Source organism: Podarcis tiliguerta (assembly GCF_965153285.1).
Source record: "Podarcis tiliguerta genome assembly, chromosome: 13".
NCBI lineage: Eukaryota > Metazoa > Chordata > Lepidosauria > Squamata > Lacertidae > Podarcis > Podarcis tiliguerta.
Window position 1 is genome coordinate 1,611,495 of NC_139546.1, and position 12,093 is coordinate 1,623,587.

The window sequence follows — 12,093 nt, forward strand, 5'->3', positions numbered from 1 at the left end:
CCCCCCAGGCCTTAGCTGGCCCGGGGGCCGTTGTTTGCTGACCCCTGGTTTAAAGTGATACTGCTACAAAACCAGCTGATTTTTTGAAAAACGGAAACTTGTTTTAGCAAGAATTTCTGTTTGAAGATGCTGCTGGAGAACATTCCTGATTGGTGGCTCCTCCAACGGGAAGGGAAGGAGGAGTCATCTCTAGGGAAGGAGGAGTCATCCCTTTCTGCAGACCAACCTGCAGAGCCGACAACTCCCGGACGCCTCAACAATCATGTAACTGGAACCACAACAAAGACAAGAGTCCCACAATTACAACTCTACAGAGAAGGAAAAAAGGGGAAGAACAAGAAGACAAAGGGTAATGTAATAAACAAAAATGTGCCCTGATTCCCTTATGGGGGAAACAAGAGCCCTTATAGAGTCCTTTGTAGGTTCTCCATCGGTCGGAGAAAATAGCAGAGGCCAACCAGAGAATATTGAGAAGCAAAGCGGCTTGTAAGCCTGATCTTTATTGAACTGTTGCAACAGGGTGCTCCCCTCACATGCAGGAAAGGAGGAGGACCCCGGACAAAGGTGTGCCCGCCCTTATAGAGACATTTTAAATTGCCTGCCCTGGAGTCCAAGACCACCCCCAGAAACATCATACCTACAACAGAAATCTGAGAGCGTTGTTTATCTCCTGTCCGGCAGGTTACCTGTTAATGGTTACTTGATTGGATACCCTGGGGAACCTGGCCAGTCTTTCGTAAAGACAAATACTTAGTTCCTGAGCCAGGTCACAGGCTCACCCTATTCATACAAAGACATACCCTTAAGACAGGATTTGTGAACAAAAAGACAATGGGGAGTCTCCCCCACCTCCTCCCTCCTTGCAGAGAAAACATTTGGTCAGTTTGGGAGTCAAAATGGTTTCAGGGCGTTCTTCCTGTGCTGCTCCAGACATGTGGTCCACACATCTATGTATGCGCTTGGTTGGTACATTTATGAACATTTATTATATATATATAAGACCTTAAATTTTTTATTTCAGTAACAAAAAGAACTTCCCCTATAAGAAAAAGTGGAAACCTCCAATTAAGGAGCAGCTGCCTAAGAAAGGCTTTGACAGTATGTGAGGTGGCAGAAGAAGCCACCAGCCCCACAGCAGAGGAAGGAGAGCTGGGCAGAATGTCCTCCTGCGTCATCTTCAAACAGAAATCCACAGCAAGGTCAGTTTCTGAGTTTGCCAGATGCTGCTGGAGGACGTTCCGATGGCGACTGGGCAGGCGTCCTCTACGCTTCTCCCTGGCATCTCACAGCCTTTGTAGGGAATCTTTCCTAAGCGGACACGGAACAATGGATCCAAACTACAAGAAAGAAGATTCCACCTAAACATTAGGAAGAACTTCCTGACAGTAAGAGCTGTTTGACAGTGGAATTTGCTCCCAAGGAGTGTGGTGGAGTCTCCTTCTTTGGAGGTCTTTAAGCAGAGGCTTGACAACCATATGTCAGGAGTGCTCTGATGGTGTTTCCTGCTTGGCAGGGGGTTGGACTCGATGGCCCTTGTGGTCTCTTCCAACTCTAGGATTCTATGATTCCCACTGAATACAGTCTCCAAGATTAGGAAGAGTCGATTATATAGTGTCCATGGAAGGTGAGAAGGCAGTTCACAGAGGTGTCCTACAAATTTCCAGCAGAGGAAGAGTACATTTAAAAACAACCAAGGCTGCCTCCCTCCCTCAGGCAATGAGGAATAGGCCATTCCAACTTTCTTCCCTACAGAGGGACACAGATGCTCTCACATTCAGAGGCCTGTCCAAAGACAACAGCACAGCCTTGTGGACACTCAGGAGATGCCATCTGCATCCAGTGAGGAGGAAAGATATTAAGTTTAGAACCACTTATAGGGAGCGAAAGAAGGCAAAAAAGCTTAAGAAAGCAGAGGGTTTCAGAGGACCTTGACTGTTCTTTCTGAAAAGAGGCCTCATCCCTATCAAGAACCTCCTCCAGCATCATCATCAATTGCAGAGCTCCTAATCTGCTTGAGGAATAAGCAGGATTTCCACTTAAAGGACCTTAGTCAGCCCAGATTAAAGACACAGATGAGATGCAGAGCAGCTTCCAGGCTCTCTCCCCCCCCCCCCCCCGTGCTCCCAAACAAGCAGGCTGTTAGCAGGCTCACAACCCTGCAGGGATCCTGTGGACATGCTAAGTGCATAAGGCAATTTCTCTGGGTGCAGTTGCCCCCTTTTAGGAGTCATGGGGCCTCTTCTCCTTTTCCCACAGGTACAGCTCACTTACGGTACTTGGCAATGGATCGCCACCACATGCTGAGAGTCACTCTTCAGCCAGACATTCTACAGCTTTGCAAATGGTGCACAACTTCTTAAGGGGTGGAGTGTGAAGGTCAGGCCAGCCCCCACCCAGACCCTGGAAAAAGGAGGGCTCCTTGCTTCTGATTTACCTGCTTGATAGAGTCTATTTCAGAATATAAAGTGTTCAGGTCTTCCTGCCTTCTCTTTCTTTCTACCTTTAGAAAGCTCCTCAGTGTGGAGGAACGACACAGAACTTAAGATGCTTTGGTTCTCTGCGAACTCTGTGCAAGTTTACAGTCCGCGCCGGCCCTGATGTTAGGCAGGTTTAGATATACAATGGTACCTCGGGTTACATACACTTCAGGTCACAGACGCTTCAGGTTACAGACTCCGCTAACCCAGAAATAGTACCTTGGGTTAAGAACTTTGCTTCAGGATGAGAACAGAAATCATGCTCCAGTGGTGCGGCAGCAGCAGGAGGCCCCATTAGCTAAAGTGGTGCTTCAGGTTAAGAACTGTTTCAGGTTAAGTACGGACCTCCGGAAGCAATTAAGTACTTAAGCCGAGGTACCACTGTAAATGGATGGTACTGGTGAGACAACAAAATGTGCATTTGAGGTGATGATCTATGATAGCCCATTCCCCTCTGCTAGCCTTCACTTGAGGCTGCAGTCATATATGAACCAGCCCATACATGATATGTTTGTGCTCAGGGAGGGCTGCGTGGAGACAGGAGAGGTCCGCTCCTGTTACAGAGCATGGGCAGGGGTAAAGATGAGGCAGAACAGGGCTTTGCTGAGCCTTATTGCCGTTTCCTCCGCAGTTGGCAGCTGTGAACACGTGAGAATGGACTGAAGCGTGTTTTATCGTAAACCACCTTTCAGATCAAAGGATATTATTTACGTTTAAAACAAAACAAAAATGTCATGGAACTCTATGGCATTATCAATTGTGCAAATATAACAATAGGAATAATAACACCTTGTTACAAATAAGAATCAGCACATCATCACATTTTTTGAAAAAGGGACAAAGTTGTAAAGAACCATTATAATCTAAACATGCATCTATTAATTAGGTAACACAAAATACTAATCCGTCTTCTTGAGCAGATAACAACACATGGGATTCTGCCTTCCAATTAGCATGTCTCACATTTTAAGAATCCTAACCCTCAGACACCACAATCTTTGCAATGGCACCCTCTTAACCATTTATCTATGCCAGTGGAGGTTACCCTGTGGCCATCCAGGAGCTGCTTCCGTGGCCCACATCCAGAGGCCATGCGAAATGGGGCACCCCGGGAGAAAGGCAGAGCCCGGGCACCTTCAAAGAAAGCGGGGCCACTGGGTGGGTCAGGCCCTCCAGATGTTACTGAATCACAACTCCCATCATCCCTGACCATCGGCTGTGCTGGCCAGGCCAGACTAGAGTGGAAGTGCAACGAGGCCCAGCCACCCCCAGCCACGGCCTTATTCAGCCAGGCATCTACAGCTGGGATTCAGGAGTCTTCCTGCATTGCTGTTCTGATCCAGGCTGCCATCAATGCATTTTGCAAGAGAACATTTCCTGAGAGTGTTACCTTTTAAACGAGCATAAAGGTAAAGGTACCCCTGCCCTTATACGAGCATAAAGGAACATAAATGAACAGTTCAACCCATAACAAAGTTCAAAGCGCATTTAAGAAAAAGTGAAGGCTTAGAGAGCTTTAATGTTTGAGCCAAGATCAACTGAACAAAGTTCACCTGTCTTCCCACTCTCATTGTTCACCCAACAGCTGTTCAGGGGAGATTTGTCTGGGAGTCAGGTGCAGGTGCAGCCCAGTATGTACAGCTGCTTCAAGACATGGCTGACGCTAGAGGAGTCACTGCCACATTTTGGCCAGATGGCTCAGTTTGCACATCTGCATCTCAGCTTAACCCTCACACTGCCCATTGGCTCTCTGAAAGACTGTGGTTGAAGGCCTCCTGAACTGAAAACCTTCCAAGAGAGAGATGGCCTTGGGGAAGCAGGAAGAACTGAATACCTCATAGGCTCAGATTCCAGAATTAATTTAAGCCAGCTTTCAGGAGAAATAGATGACACAGCAGAATCATAGAATCATAGAGTTGGAAGAGACCACAAGGGCCATCGAATCCAACCCCCTGCCAAGCAGGAAACACCATCAGAGCACTCCTGACATATGGTTGTCAAGCCTCTGCTTGACAATGAACCTATAAAATGAAATGAACCAGAATGAACCTATAAAATGAAAGCCAGGGGAAATCTTCTTGTGCCTATACATAATGCATGTATCAACCCCACATGCTCTCCCACTGCAGGTAACGGATGGCTTCAATGAGCATCTTAATGAAGACTCCAAAGCAGGACAACATATTTAAAGATGGAAATTTTGATACATGCTGAACACCACCTTGATCCACTCAGACCACATCTTCAACATCTCACTCAATTTTGTCAATCTTAATTCTTCCCATTTTAAAACCATTTCTTATTGCCTTGGTATACTTTTAATCCCTAGGTGTGAGAGATAGAGGGCTGCTGAGAGCTCCATGAGGTTTTTGTTTGACCTCTGTTCTGATTTTGCTCTTACATTACTTTACTTACTGATCGATTTATCACATTTTATTATAAAATATTGTAATTTTTGCTTGATTATGTCCTTTACCACCTTGGCAGCCTTTGGGTCAAGGAGAAGTATATAAATAAACTGTAATCAGGTTACCTGTGACTCCTAGAAGCTGTCATCATGCAACAGTGGCCACAATCCCAGGAAACGGCTTTGACTGCCAGCTAAACCAGGGGAGGGTAGCCAATGGGTCTGAAACCCTTGGGGAGTTAGGGACGTCCCTGCATGCGAAGACGGGCTCTGGTGGATTGAGTAGATGAGACCAATAGTGGGTGAGTCCAGCGGTCGAGAAAGCGGTTTCTGCCCCTGCCATAGAGGGCAGTGAGGGGCAGATGGGGCTCGACCGCCTGGGAAAGGAGCCCATCTAGGAGAAAGAAAAATCCGGTCCTAAACCTCCACTGCCTTGCGGGGTATCTTCAGGAGAAGAAAAGGCTCAGAAGGAAACCCTTCACAAATCCAGGGTGGAGACTCCAAGGCAGTTGGATGGTGCCTTGTCCGCCTCCTTCAAGCAACTCCTGCAGCCAAGCTGGTGCCAAACGTCTGGCTCTGCTTTCTTTTGGACCACAACAGCGTGGCTGAGAGCGGGTCTTGTGTTTGGGCTGCCCAGGACCTCTGTACACAGGCTTGCACCCCAGGGAGGTCACTCTGATGCTGCTAATGCAGGGGTTGGACTTCATCCCTGGAGGCGCACTCCACTGTTGCTTGAGATGGACGCCAACAATAGCTTCACAGTTTGGACATAACTGCTAACTATGGTTGATAAGCCCCCTGACAAGAGAGAAATGGAGAGTTGGGGGGTAACAGAGGACAAATCCTTATGTACTTATCCTTCGTTGCTGTGGAGCAGGGGTGGTAAACATCATGTGTGGCCCTGACCTGGTCCCAAGCATGGAGAATCCAAAGGTCAAACAAAGACTTTGAGGAGCAGGCAGGGTCTCTGATACTAGATGCTGAACTAGAAATTGCAAAAACCTGGAAGCCGACGGTCAACTTAATTTTTGAGCAACAGTTCCATAGACATTTGCATATCGTGCTTGTAGAAAAACATGTTCAATGCACAGTTGTCAGAAAGAAAGGCAACATTTTGACTTTTTAGCTACCTGAAGCCCACTCATAGAACATGTTAAGGGGCATAGACAATGTCCTTATCTTTTGTCTGACTTCCTGAGGTTGTGGAGTACCGGCTGAAGTAGCTTTTGTCCCCAGCCATTTGCACAAAAAGGCAAACTCTCGGTTGGCATGCCCCACATCTTCCAAGTAAGGGGGACCCACCTTGTTACCACCCCCCAGAGCGGTGCAATCCAGAAAGATACTATGCATGGGAACTGAAATATAATTGTTGTGCCTTTAACTTTTCTGGTTATGTCTGCTTCTGTGCACGTAAGTACACAAGAGGTGTGGGACTGAGTTTGACCTTAGCTTGTCTAACAAGCAACTGGAGCAAACAAGAAAACCTCAGATATCTTCAGACAGAGTACAAAGAACCAAATGACTCCCTGCTAACGATGGAAAATAGCCTGTAATTATATTGCAGAGGTTATCTTGTGATTTATTTATGTTTTGTGCTACATTCGGAGGCAGCCTTTTGTAACTGTTCATTCATCTGGAAAAACTTATTAGGAAATATTTGTTTCTGTGTAGCTAAATATGTCCTCTTTGAGCGAAACGGGCGGGTGGGGGGGGGGGGAAGAGCTCTGCGTGTTTAATTGACAGGGAGTTTGATGATCTCACTGTTGAGAGAGTATTTATTCCCAGGGATTGGAGTTGAAACAAAAGCCAAAATATTTATTGGTGAACTTTAAACAATGGATATTGGAAAACTCTCACAAGATTACTAAATACCGTGTTATGTACTGTGGTTAGTCTCAACTATGGGTTCCAGCCTGCTTGTTGTGACAATATGCAGTTTAAGATTAACCACCAAACTGCACTCAAAACTAAGCTCCAAATTGTATCCTGGCAGCAGCAATCATGGTCAAGATCATAGAATCATAGAATCATAGAGTTGGAAGAGACCACAAGGGCCATCGAGTCCAACCCCCTGCCAAGCAGGAAACACCATCAGAGCACTCCTGACATATGGTTGTCAAGCCTCTGCATAAAGACCTCCAAAGAAGGAGACTCCACCACACTCCTTGGCAGCAAATTCCACTGTCAAACAGCTCTTACTGTCAGGAAGTTCTTCCTAATGTTTAGGTGGAATCTTCTTTCTTGTAGTTTGGATCCATTGCTCCGTGTCCGCTTCTCTGGAGCAGCAGAAAACAACCTTTCTCCCTCCTCTATGTGACATCCTTTTATATATTTGAACATGGCTATCATATCACCCCTTAACCTCCTCTTCTCCAGGCTAAACATGCCCAGCTCCCTTAGCCGTTCCTCATAAGGCATCGTTTCCAGGCCTTTGACCATTTTGGTTGCCCTCCTCTGGACACGTTCCAGTTTGTCAGTGTCCTTCTTGAACTGTGGTGCCCAGAACTGGACACAGTACTCCAGGTGAGGTCTGACCAGAGCAGAATACAGTGGCACTATTACTTCCCTTGATCTAGATGCTATACTCCTATTGATGCAGCCCAGAATTGCATTGGCTTTTTTAGCTGCCGCGTCACACTGTTGGCTCATGTCAACAGCGATAAGATAACCAATATATTTTCTTATATCAGTGTTACACCCCCAAAAAGGTACAATTAGTAAGCAGTTACTAATGCAGTTAAATACATTTGCTCAACGCAAGCAGATAATGTCACACTATAGTACTGTAGTTGTTCTTCTTCCAGCATAACGTGCCACTAAGCCCAAGAAAGGAAGAGCAGTGGAAGGCTGCATTTCACATGTGGTACAACGCTGCCCACCTCTGTTATATCACCGGGTGTTTGATTAAGAATACCAAATATTGCATTATTTTCTGTGTCTTTCCTCCAACCCTCGCACTACAAGCATTTGTTTCTGCCCCTTTTGAAAAGCAAGCGCTCTGTGTCAAGAAGAGAGCCAAACAGCCTCAGAACTGCAGCTGAACACCAGAAAAAACACCTGTTTTAAAGAAGTGAATGCTCCCCTTCATAAAGCGGGAAATCTTGTTTGCTTAATAGTGTTACGCGCTGCCCCTCTGAGCAGTGTGAGGTTCCAGGGGCGCCAGTCGTGTTTACCCAGGTTCTGAGTTTCCCTTTGGACAACGAGGCGAAGCGGAGATTGAGGTGTCTTTCCACATATACACAACCTGAGCCTGGGATGGAGGGGCTTCCAGCCTCAGACTCCAAGAGGGTCCCGCTTCTCCCCATGTCAGGGTGGCCAGGACTTTTCCTCCAGCCCACATCACCCCCAGCTGCTCTCCTTCCAACTCTCCACACTCTGTCTTTTGAACTGAGCTGAAAGTGGGTCGCCTCTCATTTGCCCTCTGGCAGAGAGCCACTCCCTTTGTTCCAGTCGAGGACCCATCAGTAGGCTTGCTTGCATTTTAACATACTAAATCCAGTGTCTGGCACCCAGGAATTGGACGGGGATCCCAGGCACCCCACAAATCCATGACAATATCGCTTTAAGAGCAAAATCACAAGGGACATACAGTGGTACCTCGGGTTACATATGCTTCAGGTTACAGACTCTGCTAACCCAGAAATATTACCTCGGGTTAAGAACTTTGTTTCAGGATGAGAACAGAAATTGTGCTCTGGCTGCGCAGCAGCAACAGGAGGCCCCATTAGCTAAAGTGGTGCTTCAGGTTAAGAACGGACCTCCGGAACGAATTAAGTACTTAACCCAAGGTACCACTGTAGTTCCAAATGTGTATTAGATTCCATTTAAGGCTGACCAGACCAGAGGAGCACAATGTCTGGGCTGTGACATGTTCTTCTGATGAGGCACTCATTTTGCCCCATTTCCTCGAGTGCAGGATTTGGCACATTCTATTTTGAATGCTGATTATACACTGACATCAGAAATTGTTATTTAGACCCATGTTTCAGGAAAATGAAATTCTGGGCTGCTAAAAAGAAACTGGGTTTTCATCATTATGTGGCACAAAGGGTAGCTTCCTTTGCAGAAAAGGCTGCCATGCCAAGGGAAAAGGACGCGGGCATAATGGCTGCAAACTGCCCTGAAGTTTTGCAAGCAAGAGAAATGAACCTTGATATAAGCTTATGATGTTTTGTATTAAATAAATAATGTGTGTTGTTTTAAGAGTATGCTTTATGCTTTATCATGAATTTTGAATAGTGAGCGAGTAGTGATTTTTTAATGTAAGTTTATGTAAATTTTGTTACCTGGTTGAAATGCTGTTATCACACTCTGTGCTATGGTCTAAGGTGGTGGTTCCAAACTTCTTTTTGGGGGGGACACCCCCTTGGTTCCATAAATGCATCCCCAGTGCCCTACCCTAGAAAGACCACTTTTATTCAGAATACCAGTTTGCACAACCCATTAAAGAAACAATAAAATTCAGTCATAATTCATTGCACATTTATTCAAAATCCAATTAAAACTATTTAGTTTAATTAATTCAACAAGATTAACTTGATCCAGTGATGCTAGCTTTTCAAAGTTGTTTATACTGTCTGTGCCCCTCCACCCCCTTGCATCGTAGCCCCGTAGGTAATCCCACCACCCACCAAGGGAGCACTGGCCTTAGGACTGATGCCATAAAGGTTCCTTTTTTCGAGCAGTGCTGCAGTGTGGCAGGAGAAGGGCCGGAAGTGAGCCTTTGCAATACAATAGGTATTTCTGGCCCAGCTTCTTCTAGCAATGCCTACAGCATCCTCAGCCCACTGCCTATACCCTGAGCTAGAGCTGGGTTAAGCGAAAAGCTCCCTCCTTGCAGTGGCAAAGTTCCTAATGCCTTTTTCCTCCTCCCTGTGCCCATTTCAGGATATCTTTTCAGGCCAAACGCTCACTGGGGGGGGGGGTAGCTGTGGAGAGGGAATTGTAGCTGCTCAACACGGATGGGATAACTGAATGTTCATAGGAAAGGCAACAAGAACAGATGAAAGGAAGTATAAGGTGGTGAGAAAAAGAAAGAACTGAAACGTGGGAGAAGATGTTGGCAGGCAGGAAACAGCAACGGGGAGACTGCTGGTCTTTGGAGGGCTGTGAAAGAAGGCGGCAAGTCTGAGAGATTGCCGGAAGGAGGCAAAAAGGCAGAAGGTGAAAGAGAAGAGAGAGAAACAAAGGCAAGACCAAGGCAGGTGACATGAGGACAAAAATAAGAGAAGGAAAGAAAAGAATGATGGAGAAAGAAAGTAGGCGGCAGAAGGAACAGGAAGCAAGTGGAGATGCAGATGAGGAGGGACAGCTGAATCCTTTTGGATGTCATGGAAGCCTTTTTGGTAAGAAAATGCAACCAGAATGGTGGTAAAGATGACCCGGCCTCTTGCACAACATCAAAGACAAGCTTTGCTGAAGAGAAAAACCCAGGCAAGCAAAGAAAAGACGCAACTACTAAAAGGGTCCAAATGTTTCCTCAACAATGCATGAAAGATGGGCTTACAGTCGTACCTTGGTTCTCAGACGGAATCTGTTCCAGAAGTCCTTTCGACTCCCAGAAACTTTTGAAAACCAAAGCGCAGCTTCCGAATGGCTGCAGGAGCTTCTTGCACTCAGTCAGAAGCCGCATCGGACGACCAGCTTCCAGAGAACATTTGCAAACAGGAACACTCACTTCCGGGGCTGCGGTGTTTGGGAGCCAAAACGTTCGAGTCACAAGGCATTCGAGAACCAAGGTATGACTGTACTAGTATTGGAGGGGGGCGGGAACAGCATCCCCGTCCGTCAGTGTGTGAAATGTAGCAAGACACAAGCAAATGAAAGTTTGAAATTTAGAAACAGAGCATCCAATTATTAAAACAAACCTGTTGGTGGAGGGGTTTTCCCCCAAAATGGACACACTGTTTTCTGAAGAGCAAAGAAACCTTGCTCCATCCATTGCACACAGAGGAGCACTAGCTAGCTTTCCCGTGTGTGGCGGCTGTCACAGGCTGACGGCTTCTTAGAGCCACAGGTGAGAGCTGAGTTCAGGGTGGGGACCAAAAGTGTCTCCCACTAGAGGTCTCTCCCTCTCCTTACACCTCATACACCCTGTAAACATCAAGGTGGTGTGCCACTATAGCACATAAAGCACTATAGATAATCATTAGCATTGCTGGCCAATCAGCTGTAAAGGCCTGTAGGTATAGAAAGGTCTTCCAGAGACATCTGACAGTCACAAGCAGCTTCTCTGAGGAGCCTTGTCTCCAGCGGCAAAGTCACCCACAGCCATGAAATCCTCCACTTCCGAGGGAGACATGGAACCTCACTCTCACGGCCAAATAGGGTTTGGGCTTAGGGTGCTCAGGGCCATCATCTCTGCTCCCAAGGAATGCTCAGTGTCCCTAACCGCACACGGGAATAATGTCTGCATGTGCCTTGGAACCAGTACAGTCTATGGAAACAGCCTAGTGGCATCCACCACTCGCTGCCTTTAGCTGGTGGGCAGTCTCCAAAGCCGGGCAGTGGTCAAAGAGTGGGGCTCCCCATGGTGTGCTGCTAGGCTGCAGGCACCCTAGAGAGTGAGAAAGTGGGGGCAGGACTCCCCAGGACAAGGAACTGTGCAGACGAGCAAAGGCAAAGGCTGGCCCAGAGGTTTTTGCACCTCTTCCTCCTTAAGGGACACCCAGGGGCTGCTGGAGTGTGCGCCCCACGGAATGGAGCTCAGAGCTCTGCAAAGATTTCCACCTGCATCCCCCGTGGCGCCTCGCTGGCAGCTCCCAGTTCTTGGCTCCACAGTTCCTGATGGGACTAGGAGCACCAGGCACTAGGAGCAGAAAGCACACGCGCCCCACAAAAGCCTTTCCTCCCCAGAATCCCGCCCCGCATTTCTTGAATTCGCCCCACACTGGGAAGCAACTGCGAGAAGCAAACCGACAACAAACTTAATGTGGAGCAGCCGGAGAGCAAAGCGAGGTCGGCTGAGATTTCCTTGCAGGAAGGAAGGAAGGAAGGAAGGCAGCGCCGCCTTACCTGCTGGCTTTGCCCTCGCCGCGCCCCTGCCAGGCGCCCCCGGAGAAAGCGCGCCCCGCCGCCCCCGGGCGGGATCCGCCGAGTCTTTCCGTTGCCGCTTTTCTCCCAGCCGCGCCTGCAGCCCAAGCCGGCGGGCGGGCGGGCGGGGCTTGTGCCGCGCAGGCAGACCCTCGAGGAAGCGCCCTGCCCAGGAGG